The following is a 16,808-nucleotide window of genomic DNA, read 5'->3' as shown; positions in this document are numbered from 1 at the left end:
GTCTTGCCTGGACCCTCACTCCGACAACTCAGTGTTCCCCTGTAAGTTCCTGCGCAGCCAAACCGGCACTGGTGCTCAGAGAGATTAAGTCCATCACCACGAAAGTCTGCTCGCAGACCCGGCCCCTTTAAGAGGTGTCTGCCACCACCGCTGCCGCAGCCTCTGTCCCAGTCAGCCACTTGGGACTGGGCAGCCTCGGGTCCTCGCCCTGTCCTACCATCTGCCGTTGCAGATGATTTCTTAGATTTCTTCCTAGTAGTATGGCTTGATCATCTAAATCCCAGGTGATTTTTCCTTGGTATTTGCTCCTTGTTTCTGTCACAACTTTTAGTTGCCAGAGGGATGAACAGAACCTCTATCATCTATGCCATTTTTTTGTCCTATCTCATTCAATACGATTTTTAATGTTCGAGCCACACTGGGGTCTATCTTTCTCATTCATCATGGGATCTATGAACAGAATGTCAACCTGTCCACTCTTTGGTAAAAGGTCCCCAAATGACCAATCAGACTCTTTGGGTTTGGGGAGCACGGCTGTCTTAGGGGCAGGCTAGGGAAAAGAGGGAGATAAAAGGAGATGGGTAGGGGTGGAGGCATGGAGATAGAGCTTCATCTTCACAAACTAGATTTAGAGGTCCTGAATAAGGAAGTTGGTTGCTTTGGCAAAGCTTGGAACTCACCCGTTAGTCTTGCACTCCCTCTGCTGGCCTCGCTGGACACATCCACTAGGTGATTAACATGAGCAGAGACTACACAAGGCTCCAGTCAGTGGAAAGCACCTGTGATGAAGAGAAAAGAGAAACAGCCACCTTTATGCAATTTTTATGATATCGAAGTTTACATCAACATTGATGGCTGATGATTGTGCTTATTCAGTTGAAACAAATTAGAACCCGAGATCTCACCCCTCCCCTGTCTGTTTCTCTTTTTCTCTTCCCCAGCGAAATGGAATTCTAAAGGTCTCAGGTTTTCTTTTCAAGATTCTTATTACTCTTCTGCCAGGTCTCTGGTGGTCTACTTGATTATTACTCTTGACTGTATTTTGCGGTTGCTTTTCTCTCCTTTTCCACAGTCTTTGCCCTGCCCCGCCCCTTTGCTGGTGCCGCTTGTGAATAAAAAAGCAATGGGAAAACCCTGTCTTTGCCTTGCAAAGCAGAGCTCCCTTAGCTCCTTTAATTATGTAGCCTCTTATTTTTCCATTTGTGCTTAATTCAAAGCTGTAAAGAGCTTTTCGAAATAGGTATATGCTCGACTTGACAGTTGTGATAAAACAATGCCTCCAATAAAGAGAAAGCAAGACACATTTGCAATTTCCTTTTCCATAATTTATAGTGATTTAGCTCCCCCCATCAGGAGATAAGAATTTCTTTGGGAACAATTTTCTTTTAATAGCACCATCTGAAGCAGCAAACATTTCTTTTGCAGTCATTAGAGCTTCTACCTTACAAAAAAGTTACTGAAGATTGGATTAGGATTTAGAGAGAAGCTGCCTGCATCACATAAATAAACAATGAGGGCCTTGGCCATTTCATTACAGAACTTAAATAAGCAGTACAGATGGTCAGCTGCTGCATTACACATGCATAACCTATTTAAAAGATGACAGTATCAGATCAGAAGCATTAATGTACTCACAGTGCCATTCATTGACTCTACTTGAGTACTTTCTGAGTACCAAAGCCCTGGGTCAGGCAAATTGTTGCTGGCAGTAACGCAGACAGATGAGAAGATAAGGGAATTGTTGAATGATAAGAAGACAAATACTAAATTAACTTAAAGATTTATGGCCCCCCAGCTTAATCTAATAAATGTTATTTGCTACTGATTCTTCTCACTGAGTTGCAAGTGACAAAAATAAAAATTTAAAAATTCATGTTCATTGATGCACACTCAAAAAAGTAATTTATTATCTTATTGGTTCATGTAACAGAAATTCAGAGCTTCAGGTATGGCTGGTTCTAGTTGCTGTTAAAAAACAAAATTCAACTGGGTAAATTTAAAGATCTAATTGGCTTTATTCAACAATCCATGAATTAGGCAGCATCCCATCTAGCAAAGAGAAAAGAGCTCCAAAGAGCTGTACAAAATAGAAGGCTTTTATAGATGGAAAGGGGTGTAAAAAGAAAGTTTCTAATAAAGAGTGGATTGTTTCAGCAAGGTCACCTTCTTCTGGGAGATGACAGTGGTCCATCAGGCAGTTTACCTCACCAGTGCTGACCAGGTAATTCTAGATTGACTGGTTAAAGTCTATACTACTGGGAGAGGCTCAAGCTCCAATTAGGTTAGATATTAAGTCTTGGTTTGGTGACATGGGCTTGGCACAAGTGACTGTTTTGGGGCCTATTGTTTCTTTTTTAACAATGCTCAGGTATGGTTATCAGGTCGTCTTTCTTCCATGTCAGCTTTATTTACAACATGCTGTCACTGCTGTTATTCACTGGTGCTCCATTGTGTATATATTAACACATTTAAGTCCAAGGAAAGAGATTCTTTGTCCTAATCATTTTAGCAAAAGATCAGAGATTTTATCTCTTTGACAGTTTTAGATACACATATTTTCAGAAACAATCGCTGTGCCCAGAAGAATGGAATGTGTTGATTGAGTCATGTGCCCATTCTGTGAGCCATGAGTGTGTGTGTATGTAGAGTGGGGGGTGGCATACCGAGGGTTTGTAGATGGCACTACCAAAACAACTAGCCTAAGACTAAAATCTGCATGCTATTAGAAAATGGTGGGATGGATGCTGAGTAGGGAAGATCTGTCTAATCATTCAACTAACTCAATTTAGAAAGGAACAGTCACTAAAACCTTCAAATTAAATTCATTTGACATACAGGATGGACCCTACAGTAAACACTAGAAAATGACCTCAAGTCTGTTCTAAGTTAAATTTATTAGGCGGCTGAACTAGCAGGCATTCTTCCCAAGTAAAAACAATCTAACTGATACCTTTTTTTATGCTGCCAGTCAATGTTTGACAAATTTTATATTCCCATTTTTTCAAATGACAAAAGAAAGTTTTACTGTAGCACACCTCTCAGTTAGTTGAATTAAATAAAATATGCGGCAGCCAATCTAAGAATCACAGTGCTGAAAGGGTCAAGTTAATGTAAAAGGCATGGCTGAGCTAACAAGTTCCAGACTGCTAAGCCCCTGTCATTGCTTTAGAAATGTTTCTTTCTTTTAACTTGTACTTGGGGCCATTTACTTGTGGTTACTCTGGTGGTACCACAATCTCTCTGGAATTCAGAGTCAACAGATTACAATACTAAAAGGGACTATTGTTATACTTCAATAAAGAAACAAGACACACACACACAAATGAGTACATGAAACCGCTGTGAATCAGATAAATGGACTGTATCAATGTCAGTTGCCTGATTGTGATATTACTTTGTAGTTTTTCAAAATGTTGCCATTGGGGTAACTTGGTGAAGGGAACACAGGGTCTCTGTGTAATTTTTTACAACTGCATATGCATTTAAAATAATCTCAAATTTTATTATAAAATAGCATAAGACCAACAAATAAAAACAACCAAAATATTAGTTATAGGATTGGCATTATGATGATGTGCCAATCCTGTGTCATCTAGATAGAAGCAAATATTTGAAATTTTTTCCAAATAATAGTGTGAATGTGTTCTTATTTTCACACAGACTCAAAACTTTGGACTGAAGTTGTGGAAGCTCTAGGCTGGGTTAAGAATACTCTGAACTTAGTTGTGGAAAGAGGTCTGAAAAAGTTCTAGAAGTAGGTATTCATTCGACAAATATTTATTTTTAAAAAATTGAGGTAAAATTCACATAACATAAAATTAATCATTTTAAAACCTAACATTAGCTCTTAAATGAATAATTCAGCATCATTTAGTATATTCATAACGTTGTGCAACCACCATCTCTATCCAGTTCCAACCATTTTCATCACCCCAAAATAAAGCCCCATATCCATTAAGCGGCTTCTTGCCATCCTCTCCTAACCCATCCCCTCTGGAAACCACTAATCTGTTTCCTATCTCTATAGATTTACCTACTCTGGATATTTCACATAAATGGAATCATACAACATACATGACCTTTTGTGTCTGGCTTATTTTTTTACTTAGCATATTTTGCTAAGGAAAATATTCATCTATGTTGTATTTTCATCAGTACTCCATTCCTTTTCATTGCTGAATAATCCTGTTATCTGAATATAGCACATTTTGTTTATCCATTCATCAGTTGATAAACATTTGAGTTGTTTCCACCTTTTGTTGTTGTGAATAATGCTGCTATAATATTTGCATACAAGTATTTGTTGCATTCTGTTTTCTTTTTCTTTCTCTCCCCCAGTCCCTTTTTCTCTCCTTTCTTTTGCAACTGAATCTGTTTATTGAAACTTCAGTTCTAAAAAAGCATAAAGAACCCAGATACAGAGAGGCCTGTGAAGGGAATATCCAGAAGAGAAACCAGAAGAGAGGGAAGACCAGGAGCAGGGTTCTAAGAGAAGGCTGGAAGACAAAAGGGAAAGGTTGAAGGCCCCTGTCATCCCTGGCTCCTTTCGATTATACGCAAGGAACGGGTGTGGAGAGGGCTTCCCACCTTACCCCGTCTTCCCTCAGCTCCTTCTTTGGCCGCATCAATGCCTGGATCTCCTGCTTCAGGGTCAACATTTCCTCCCCTCCCTCCCCCGACTTCTCCTGATTCCCACCTTTATCTTTCCATCCCAGGGAACTCATAAGCAAAAGTCTAGAAGAGCCCAGGAGAGATGAATAGACACAGGCTTCTCCTCTGTCCATCTGTGACATGCCTCTGGTTACCAAGTTGAAGCTTTTCCTGGCACCATCACTGCTCTGGATGAGCAGCCAGCCCCTAAGATCTAGGAAAACGAGTGTCCTTCAGTCCTTCTGCCCCACAACCCCTTAAGTTTCCTTACCCAGAGAAACAGGGGATCAGACAAAGACCCAAAGAGGTAGAGAAAATCCAAATCAAGCATTGCTCCTCCAGCTTCTGAAGGATTCCCAAGTCCTCTTAATGCATTCCTTGAAGCCCCACCTACCCTGGGAAAAATGAAAGACTTGAGGTGGGCCAGCTCCATGATGCTGAAAAGGAAACACTGTTGGAGCTGTGGGAGTAGACAGGTCATCGGGCTCCAGGGCCAGTGCGGAGGCAAGCCATGGGGATGGTACAAGAAGCTGGGGGGCCCAGTGCAGATGGTATGGTGGGGGAGGTGGCAGGCGCAGCAGGTTGTGGGGGTGTCTTTCTGGAGCTTCTGGCAAAGGGCACAGTTATAGAGAAGAGTGAGAGGGGCAGGAGGATCTAGGGGAGGCAAAGGTTGGATGTCAGTGATGCCAGAAGACTGCCCCAGAGTAAAGGCAATATTACATCACATTCCAGGCAGCTGGAAACATTGGCAGGAGAAGGCAGGCAGTGTGGCATGGGAGAAGGTATGCAGGGTTCCAAGAAGTACCTGAAAGTCAGTCCAAGGTCCAGGGGGCCACACGGGGTGCTGCAGTGCAGCCCTAAGGGCTGGTGTACTACAGCCACCGATGCCACAGCCAGGGCCACACTACTCATATATGCCATAGCTAACAGGTAGGACAACTTTACCAGCTGCTAGCAGAGCGAGCCCAGGGCCAGCTTCCAGGCTGATGACTCCAGCAGTACATGCAGGTCTGCTTAGAGGTACCAGCCCCATCTCCATCCATTCTTTTTAGCCACATAGCTCTCTAGCCAGCTCAGCACCTCAAAGATCTTTCAAAGGTCAGTGTAGAGATGCCAATCCATGATACCCAGGAAGTATCATGGATTGGCATCTCTACACTGTCAAGTATCTCCAGGGCATTGAGAGTAGTATCAAATAAGATCTTTCAAAGGTCAGTGTAGAGATGCCAATCCATGATACCCAGGAAGTCCCTCTCCAGGGCATTGAGAGTAGAGTGGACCACACCCCCTACAGCTCCCCACTCATCATTGAAGACCTCCTCCTCCCTGCCTCATCATAGAGGTACTAACTGGCCACCATCACAGAGATTAGAAACAAGTGAGAAGAGGACACATGCTGTAGGTAGTCTGGGTGGGGTACCAGAGCCTCTTGCTATACACAGAGCTAGCATCATAGGACAGGGGGAGATGCATGCCTCCAGGGACATTTGTGCTACAGATTTCTTCTGAAGTGTGCTAATAGGGCTTGGAGTTGCCTTCTGGAGCAGTTACAAAGCAGCGTCTGCCATGGGCCTGGAGAGCTCCTCCATACAGTCAGCTTCCCAGTCCCAGCCATAGCAGAGTCTTCTCTGGATCTAGGCATGCAGCTTCTGGTGTCAGGGGAGCAACAAGAAGTCCCGGAAAGCTGGTGAGGGAGAAGGTGTCTTTTTTGCTCAGCAGGAGCCTGGCTAGGTCCATCACACTGCCCACCACTGTCCTGTCCTGCGAAGGTGGAAGGGGAGCGGGCCATGGAGCCATCCCTGCCCCGCCAGTCCACCTGCCTGCCCGCCTACCCCACCGTAGGCCATGGCTTTAGCCAGTGTGGCCCATTCCTTTGTGTGTTGTGTTTTCAATTCTTTAGGGAATATACCTAGGAGTGAAATTGCTGGGTCATATAATGGTCCTATGTTTAACTTATCAAATATTTTTTGAGCACCTACAATTTTCCCCGTGGTATTCTAAGTGCTGACAACACAATATTGAAGCAAAGGGACAAAATCTCTGCTTTCCTGGGGCTTATCCTTTAATAGCAAAGTGACAACAAATAACAGGAGTGGTACATAACTTGTGGTGCAAAATGAAAATTCAGGTCTCTTTGGTGAAACATTATTATTCAGAACGTTAGATGGCAACAGCAGAGCATTAAACCACATGGAGGGCCCTTCTAAGTACTAGCCCCTCAGAGGCTGCATATGCCACCCGCCCTGAAGCCCACTGTGACAATAATTACATAAATATGGTCATTTCAGATGCCAAGCACCTGCAAGTACACAAAATGGGGTAACATGACAGAGAAGAACTGGAACTGGGTGAGCTACTTCGGATAGATGGTTAGGAAAAGGCTCTCGGAGAAGATTATGTTTAAGCTGAGAAGCAGATGGTAAAAGGGAGCTAGCTTTATCAAAATCTAGGAACAAGTATCCAAGTTTAGGCAAAGCCCCAGGTATGAATGTACTTGGTGTGGTTCAGGAACCAAAACAGCAAAACAAAGACAGTGTGGCTAGAGCCTGGCTCTCCTTAGCTTGGGTTCAAGTATGATTTCTAACATTATGCTCCTTGAAGAAGGCTCCCAAGGTTTTACATTTCTAATAAGTAAACCTTTGGGCCTGTTCTTTAGAATGAAGCTAGTGAAGCTGCCCTCGACCTATGATTCTCAATGAGCAGGAAAGGGTACACTGGTCTTCCCAGGTACTTCCCAGGTGGCCCCCAGATTTTACTTAAAGTGTAAAATTTATTCTCCTTCAACTAAGAATGCCTAGTATCTTAGGTATGCTGAACTGAGGTGTGGCTGGATACAGTGTGTGTGGAATACGATTTGATGCTAGTAAATGATAAGAAGCATACCATGATGTCAACACAGTGCCCAAGGCTGTCTACTGGGATGTATTGAGAACATGGGTTTCTGATAGCACAGTCCTGGAAGTAAAGGAGGTTGAACCGAGGCCAAGTGAACAGAGTAATTTTTGTGTACACTCACGTAGACACCACCAGACATTTTTAAACTGGAGTACACACTGCATTTCAATCATTGCTGACTGCTTCAGTGTCTTTTCATCTCTTTAAGTATGCCTTCAAAAGCTCTAATATTCATCAAGTTCTTGGAAGTGGAAAAATGTGTAGAACACGTCTCCAGACATTTACAAGGATTGTATAAAGTGAAAGGGTCAGACGTCTGGCTGACCTAGCAGTTCTCTTTGCAACTGGGCAAGGCCCAGCTCAAGAAGTAGAATTTACTCCCAGGCCAAGACTCTTCTGGAGCCATGAGGCTAGTGGTGGATGAGTCAGAGAGATGATGCTGGTCAGAGGGAATCTCTTAGGAATTACTTTAAAATTAATAGTTTAGAAAACTTGACTAATGGGGCTAGAGACTGTCTATTAGCAAGAGGGAAAAATCTACATTCTCTATGTCTTTCTAATACCTAAGCAGTATTAGAAACTGTGAAGGAGGAATGAATTATCATCTGAAAGGAGAAAATGAAGACACCAGATCACAGAAATGATTGAATGGGAGTATGAATGCTCCAAAAGGAGTAAATGTTTTCTAGTTTTTGCAGGAGTAAATGTTTTCTAGTTCTTTTTTGGTGGATAAACACTTTGTTATCTTAGATCACTCTGAATAACTTGGATCTATAAATATGATCATATTCATTTTAAAGGACACTGTTTTGGTCACTGGGGCTGCTATAGCAAACCACCATAAGCTGGGTGGATTAAACGACAAATATTTGTTTCTCACAGTTCTGGAGGCTGGAAGTCTGAGATCAGGGTGCCACGTGGGCGGGTTCTGGTAAGGACTCTCTTTCAGGTTGCAGACTGCCAACTTCTCATTGTATCCTCACATGACAGCGAATGAGAGAGATATCTAAGGTCCTTTTTATAAGGGTGCTAATCCCATTCATCAGTGCTTTAACCCCAAGAATTAATTACCTTCTGAAGCACCCCCAATACCAGGTTCTGAAGTGGCCTTCATATTCATTGCATGTGTGGAACTACTGATTGGTGAGAACGTCTGTGAGTGGTTTCAGTCATTCTTTGGGGTCCTGTTTAAGATAATTCTTGGCAGGAGACAGAGTCCCAAATCCTTTTGCCTTGTTAACAGGCATTGCTGAATCAGCATTCCATTCAGTATGCAATACGTAACTTTTGTGTTTTTTAAAATACTCATCATGTGGCAAGTTTTTTATTCTTTCAAAGTGAAATACCTAGGGAAAATGTTATAGTTTCATTTAGAGCTAAATATAACACCTCCAGATAGAAATAGAAATTAGAAAATGTTCCATCTCAAGTCTCTTTTATCCTCTACTATGATAGTAGAAGAAATTCACTGAAACCAGTCAAGTCAAAAAATATTCCCCACATTTATTTTTCCTGGCCTGTGTAAAATTTGAAAGTTAAGTCACTTCTTTATGAGGGAGCTCTGAAAATAATTATTTTGTAATTGTTTTGAAAAAGATGAAGTTATAATAAGCCTAATAATAATGTTCTACAAACATAAAGTTAATTTTTATATGGTCAAAGTTGAATCTGAAAACATTAGCTTCCTATTACCTTTTTAAACAGGAAAGGTAGACTATTTTTACACTTTTTTTTTTTTTACTTTTGAGAACTTTTGTTTTAAAAATTATATATATACATATATATATTTTTTTACATGCGAAGAATAAAATATGGGAGTGTATGTCCCAAAATGTAGTAATCATCAGGTCTAAGGGTAAGATTAGGTATGATTTTCCTTTTTGTATTTTCATATTTTTCTACAGTTATTTGAATAATATGTGGGGAAAAAGAGAAAATTAATATAGGCAAACTGTGGGTCAGAATCGTGACCATAAACAGATGGCATATTCAAGAGTTTAGGCAAGGAGAGATGAATCGAGTTTAATCACTTTGTGGAGAGGAGTAGTCAAGATTAAGGACCCAACAGGGCATGATGAAGGACCCAAGGACTAACGCAGAGGGCAGTTGTTACCACCCTTACAGAAGGCCAAGGGGAACATGATTTCAGAGCCTAGAGAGAGCTTGAGGCTGATAGGACCTTGGCCAGGCAGAGAATGAGTGTGGGGGGTGGGGAGACGATTACGTAGCCTTACTTTTTTACCCCTGATCTGAACCCAGCAGAACCCAGATTGGGCACTCCTAAGAGGCTGGTCTCAAGACACAGAGAAGAGCAGAGAACAGATGATAATGGATGCACTGGAGCAAATTGAGAAACAGCGGCAACTGCAGCCATGTTATAAAGATACATTATCTGCTGTGGGCCACAACTGTGTCTAGTCTATGAACCCATAGAGAAGCTTTTCAAGGTTTATAGCTTCCTCATTCACAGATCAATACAAAAGCATAGGAGATCAAAGTTCAAGCTACAACAAAGGCTTATCTCCAAGTCTCCAAGCTGGGGGAACTTAAAGTACAAAGGTGCATTTATTAAAAGGCAGTTTTTGAGTTGCTAGAACAATAAAAGTATAAACTATAAAAAATGTATGATATGGCACCTAGAAGAATAGTGATTAACAGGATGAATTTGAGACTGTATCAAAAACTATGAGATAGAGGTAAATGAGGACATTTTCTTTTCTCTATCTACTCATGAAACCACCTGGATTATTCAGGAATTGTTGGATAATATTTAATAGACTCTCTGTTTTAGATTGCAGTAGCTGGTGATGGGAGCCACCTGCTCACACCATCTTTCCTTTGACATACCTTTTGTGTGGTGTGTATGTGTGCACATGCACAAGCATGTATGTGTGTATGGGGTGCGGGAAATGTGGCATGTGCCTTACACTGTGCTATGGGCAAGGAACCTGGGCTAGGCCATTCATCCAACAGGTATTTATTACAACCTTCTTTGGACCAGAGTGTGTGGCCCAAAGTACTGAGAGCAAAGTGATGATAATGTCACCTGCAGGGCATTCACAGCAAAGGTGTGAAACTGGTTCAGTCCAATTCATCCTGGCCCACTGCTCCATTCCTTCTGTCAGCTATAAATAACAAACGTGGTGTGAATGAGCTAAGCTATGCTAGTCTGCTCTGCTAGGGTTGGAAAAGAGTAGAAAGACAAGGGCAAAAGGTGTTGGAGGCAGGCTCAGGCTGTACATCATTCTCAATTGATAAACTGAGAAAATAAACATTTATAAATTTTAAAGAAAGGAAACAATCAACGGAGTGAAAATATATCCTATGGAAAGGAAAAAAAATATTTGCAAACCGTATATCTGATAAGAGGTTAATTTCCAAGATATATAAAGAAATCTACAACTCAATAGCAGAAAAATGAATAACCTGATTAAATGGACTAATGAGTTGAGTAGACATGTCTACAAATACATAGAAATAGCCAACAGGTATATGAAAAAAAATTAAACATTCAAAATCATCAGGGAAATGTAAATAAAAACCACAATGAGACATCACTTCACACCTGTCAATGTGGCTTTTATCAAAAAAGACAAGTGTTGGTAAGGATGTAGAGAAATTGGAACCCTTGCACACTGTTGGTGGGAATGCGAAATAATGCAACAGCTATGGAAAACAGTATGGAGGGTTCTCAAAAAATTAAATGTAGAACTGCCATATAATCCAACAACCCACATCTATCTAGGTATTCAACCAAAAGAATTGCAATCAGGATCTCAAAGAGACATCGTTAGTATTCTTATGTTTATTGCAGCATTATTCACAACAGCCAATTTGTGGAAATAACCAAAATGCCATTGACAGATGAATAGATTAAGAAAATGTAGTATATACATACAATAGAATACTATTTAGCCTTAAAAAAGAAAAATTCTGCAATATGCAGCAACATGGATGAATGTTGAGGACATTATACTAAGTGAAATAAACCAGCTGCAGAAAGACAAATACTACCTGATTCTGTTTATTTGAGGTATCTAAAATAGTCAGATTTGTAGAGTTAAAGAATTGAATAGTAGTTGCAGGGCCTGGGGGTAAGGAGAGATGGAGAGTTATTAATCAATAGGCATAAAACTTCAGTCAAAATGGATAGGCTCTAGAGATATGAGGTAAAACACTATCAGTCTAGAGTCAACAACAGTGTATGGTACACTTAAAATTTTGTTAAGAGGATAGATCTGATGTTGTGTTCTCACCACACACACAAAAAATTTAAAACAAAATACATCAGTTTGGGGATTAAAGGGGGAAACTCACTCCCTAACATGGATTTTAAAGTGTTATAAAGCCTGGCCCTTGGCCACACCTTCAAACTCATCATAAACCTCCTATTTCCAGCTCAACTCTCTGAAACCCAGGCTCCTTGTCCTCTTCCAGCTAGTAGAGTTCACCTGCTTCTTCCAGAATAGAAGGGGTTAAACATTGTTCTTTCCTTCTTCTGCCTTGGGTATTCTCTTCTTTGCCTGTCCCACCCTTCTCTACTCACCCTTCAGTTCTCCTCAGGGTAGCCTTGCCTGACCACCCTGATTAGATGAAATCTCCTGTCTTGGCCCTGGTACCTTCCCAGGGTAGCACTTATGTAATTGGCACCTTAATATTTGTCTGTTTTCTCAAATAGTGAACTTCTTAAAGTCAAATGCTTCTCACTCTCTCTTCTTTGCTCGCTTTTTAATATTTTTGTTAATTTTGTTAAATTTATATAAATGTGCTAAATTCATATGTGTTGAATGAGTGAAAGAATAAATGAATTGACGAAGGTGAGGTATTACTGAGTATAAAACAAAGCATCTAACCAAGTCAGAGGAACCAAGTAACCATGTCTGTAATAGCTTATCATTGTCTCCCTATCACCTAGCCCAGTGCTTGAGAGATCAGTTATCGAAGCCACTGCTTCTCAAAATTAATGTTTATATGAGTCACTAAGGCATCTTGTTACAATGAAGCTTTGGATTCAGTAGATTTGGAAGGGAGCCTGAGATTCTGTATTTCTAACAAAGACCACACTGAATAGTAAGGTTCTAAGCATCATCATGTAGTTGCAAGAGGATATTGGCTTAGAGTGGTACATCAGTTAAGATGCTTTTGGTTATAAGTAACAGAAAACCCAGCTCAAAACTGACTTACTTAAAAAATAAAGATGATTTATTTTGTCACTAAATGAGGCCAGTGACAGGGTGGAATTCAGGCACAATTGGATCAAGGCTCCAACTCTTCTCTGTGATTCTTTTGATGCTGCCCTCCTCTAAGTGCCTTTTCCATTCTTTTGTTTACTTTCTTGATGGTGGCAAAATGACTACAACTTTTTCAGCTGCTGTATTTCTGTACTATACCATCCAGTAGAAAAGAGGCTATCTGTTCTCCCAACCATCAAGAAAAATTCTATTCTTAACTCTAGTTTGACCAATTTTGTTTATATATGGGGTGAGGTGGGAGGAATTTATAATGTATTTGGCTGAAGTTGTCCATTTGCTAGCTTCAGAAGAGGTGGCTCATGTTGTCCTAATAGATGTTCGAATAATTCCATGCATATTGTGCTCTCAGGTATGAACCAAGGCTGAGCCGAGAAATAGCCTCATGAAAAGTGGCAACTGGAGCTGTAATGCAAGTCTCCTGGTGGAATTTTAGGCATCGTGGTGGAGATCATTGAGATCTTCCTGAACAGCCCTGGAAGCACATCTCATTTTTCTTTGCTGGGCTTGATCTTGTAAAGCCAGATGAAAACCCCAGCTAGTTCATGATCTCATCTTCCTCTGAGGTAAGATTGTCTGAAGACAGGGTTACAGCTTCTAACATACCGACAGAGCTCTGGGAGTTTTGTTGACATTCATTTTTATAGCTCTGAGGAGTTTATTTCTATCCTTTCTATCAGTAATGTGAGATACGTAGAGAGGAAAATGAGATCCCCAGGAGTATGCAGTTTTGTTGAGCATTGTAATGTAATTGTGATGAACCTGGTCTGAGCTTCTTGGAAACTCTATGACTAGGTTGTTTATCGTGTCACTGTGGTGCCTGAATATGAAACCCAAGTACCAGAGCCTGGCTACCCAGGAGATTTGGGGAAGGGACAGCAGGTCTGGCAAACTTCAGCCATCCACCATGCCTCCCAAGGAGACCCTGGCCTCTATCAGAGTTCTAACACTGCAAATAAACTCTGTGAGACCCACGCTGTAGTGACTTCAGCAAAGAGAACTGACTTTGCTGCCAGCATTGTTTTGGCAGAGTTTATCCTAAATATAGCACATCCAGGGGATGCTATCTACCTCGAGTTTCTGCAAGGTTGTACAGTATGTATGGTTCTTGCATACTTGCTGTCTCACAGAAGGGGCAACATTTTACAGGAGGAGGAAAAGGAAAAACAGTGGGCCTCTGACTAGCCTTGTTGACTTTAGATAAGTCACTTAACCCTTGTGGGGCTCAGTTTTATCATCTTGCCTATACAATGGGCATCTTCTAAGACCAATCTCATGGAATTACTCTGAGAGTCAAATTAGATAAAAATATGTTTCGATTCTTTGGTAAAGAACACTATGAGGGCTCTCCATTCTGAACAGACTGGGGTCCTCTTAATACTGATGATGACTCAAGTGTCTTTGTCTAGCCCACAAGGCAGTGTGTGATGTAAAGTTAAATTCGCTATTTTTCTTCTTGTCTTTATTTGATTAGTGGCTATCTCCCTGCCAGAATTCTACAAAGGCAAGGTGGTGCCTACTTTTGGCATACCTGTTTGCCTATATTTCTAGCTCACTGCCTGACTCTGCAAGTATTTGTTGAATAAGTGAAAACTTAATGAATGAAAAATGAATTCAAGTCAACAAAGGTTCTGTGGATGCTTCCAACGTGCTAGGGTTTTGTAGTCAGGAATTATTTGTGTGTAAGAAATAGAAACCCCGCAAAACAAACGTGAACTGAAAGAAATAACCAAGGCTGGAAAAATATCCAGGTCTTGAGGGACTAGGTGAAGAACTGAAAAATTAGCAAGTTCACTTGCCCAGACTCTGTCTCTCTCTCTTCCTACTTCCCTCCCATCTCATCTTCTCACTTATGCTTTGCAATTAGTTTTATTCTCTTCAGCTGCATACTGGCATTTTCTACTTTGATCATACTGGAGACCAGACCACTGTAGTCTCTTATTTTAAGCACCAACTCTTAATAACCAGAGTCTCTGTGTGTCAAATGTAAACTTTCAAGAAAGAAATTATGAATTTCTTAGTTTAAGGAAGGAGTCTACCCGAGGTCCCATCAACTATGATGTTACAAGGTGGTGGTGTGGGGGTAGGCAGGAGGTCCTCTGACCTGGCTGCTGCTTTGTAGAAGCTCAAAGGGAAGGAATGGGTAGGTTATGAGAGGTGATCATTGGTAGAGGGCTCTCTAGAACACAGACATTGTGCTGGGTATTGGAGCGAGCACCTTTCATTCATCCAGAAATATCCACTGGATATCTACTTTGTGCCAGGCATTGTTCCAGGTGCTAGGGATACAGTGGTGTTAAGTAAGAGAAACAAGAACCATGTCCTCCTGGAATCCTCATCCTACAATGCAAACGATCTTGCATTACCACAAACAAGAACATGAGCAAGATAACTTCAGATAGTGGTAAGTGCCTGGAGAAATCAACAACATGATGCAGGATGACGGGGAAGGGGTGAGAAGGTTATTTTCAGTTGCCGCTTGAAGTGTCCTATTCTGTCATACTGCCAAAAATACCAAAAATAGTGCCCTGATTTGGTTGTTCTGTTTATTTAAAAGATAGTAAAAGTAGAGTTCAGAATGTTTTTGCAATTCTCCCTTTATTTTTCATGACGTGGGGAACAATCGGGAAAAAGCATCTAGTTCGAGCTGGATTAGGGACAGCCAGGCCCTGGAGCCGCCCTCTTTAACCCTCTTTTGGAAACAATTAAAGCAGCTCTGTGTGGCTTAAGGCATACAACATTCAAGATCCAGTGGCCTCTGCATGATTTGGAGGCCCGCTTAATGAAGGCAGGCTTCAGGGAAAGTAGAAGAAATAAAGAGGAAGAAGAGAGATCATCTATTCATCTCTACTTCATGCCTCTTGGATTTTTTTCAACAATCTTTCATAGAAAGGGTGCAACAAAAGGGTGGGCTCTTCTCTGGTCATCCTCAGAAATAACAACAGCTAAGGCTTACCGAATGCTTAACACAGGCTAGGTAATGTTCTAAAATCTCTTCACATATTAACTTATTTAATGCATGCAAATATATTATGTATTAACTTATTTAATTTCTCCAATTATACAATGAGGTAAATACTATTATTATCCCCATTTTACAGTCGAAGAAATCAAGGTACAGAAAGGTTCTATAACTTGCTTACAGTCATATGATAGAACTGGACTTCAAATGTAGGCATTTCAGCTCCAAACTGCATGGTTTTTATGATACTGCCTGGTTCCAGCTGACTCAGATACTTGTCTCTGGCTTCCCTGAGTAGTATTAGACAACTAAATGACTATGTCATGATTTCTATTTCCATCGAACTTTCTACTAATGAATGCTGTAAGCATGTCCTGTATCTTCCAAAGCTCCTATTCAAATACAGGAAAGGACTGTGAAAACCTTTCAGATTAAATGCAGAATAATTTTTTGTTTGCAATCCTCCCAACAAACCATTAGAGTCTGACACGCATTGAGGGGAAGAAGTATTCTAACATGAGACAAGATTGGTTCCAGAAATTGGTCCATGAATGTGATGAGTAAGAGCAAACTATTAAAACACTTAGACTAGAATGTAACTCCATAGTAGAGTTTCAGGCATCAGCAAGTAGGTAGGGAAATATTTGAGGGCAGAGCAGCCTTTTCAATGCTTCAAACTTGACTTCAGTCCTCAGGAAGTGTAGAGGAATGGATCGGCTGAGCCCAAGTTTGATTTTGCCGGAAGGAATAGGCAAGCCAATGATTCTTTCTTTTTCCCCATTTCTCGCTTAAATTTTTAAAATTCAGATCTAATTCATATACCACTAAATTAACTTTTGAAGGTTAAGTCTATTATATTCACAGAGTTGTACAACCATCACCACTATCTAATTCCAGAACATTCTTTTCACTCCAAAAGATAGCCAATACTCATTAGCAGTCACTCCCCATTCCTCCCTTCCCTTAACCCCTGGTAAATCACCAGTCTGCTTTCTGTCTCTATGGATTTACCTATCTGAACATAATGTATAAATGGAATCAGACAATATGTG

General features: G+C 40.9%; 1 pseudogene; it reads right to left on the bottom strand.

Moving 5' to 3' along the window:
• Positions 1-385: 385 nt before the first annotated feature.
• LOC102884850 lies at positions 386-6,387 on the bottom strand (annotated as a pseudogene).
• Positions 6,388-16,808: the final 10,421 nt, after the last annotated feature.

The sequence above is a fragment of the Pteropus alecto genome, unplaced genomic scaffold (assembly GCF_000325575.1).
Source record: "Pteropus alecto unplaced genomic scaffold, ASM32557v1 scaffold75, whole genome shotgun sequence".
Classification (NCBI taxonomy): Eukaryota; Metazoa; Chordata; class Mammalia; order Chiroptera; family Pteropodidae; genus Pteropus; species Pteropus alecto.
Note: the sequence above shows the minus strand (reverse complement) of the source record. Positions and strands in the feature narration are given on the sequence as shown.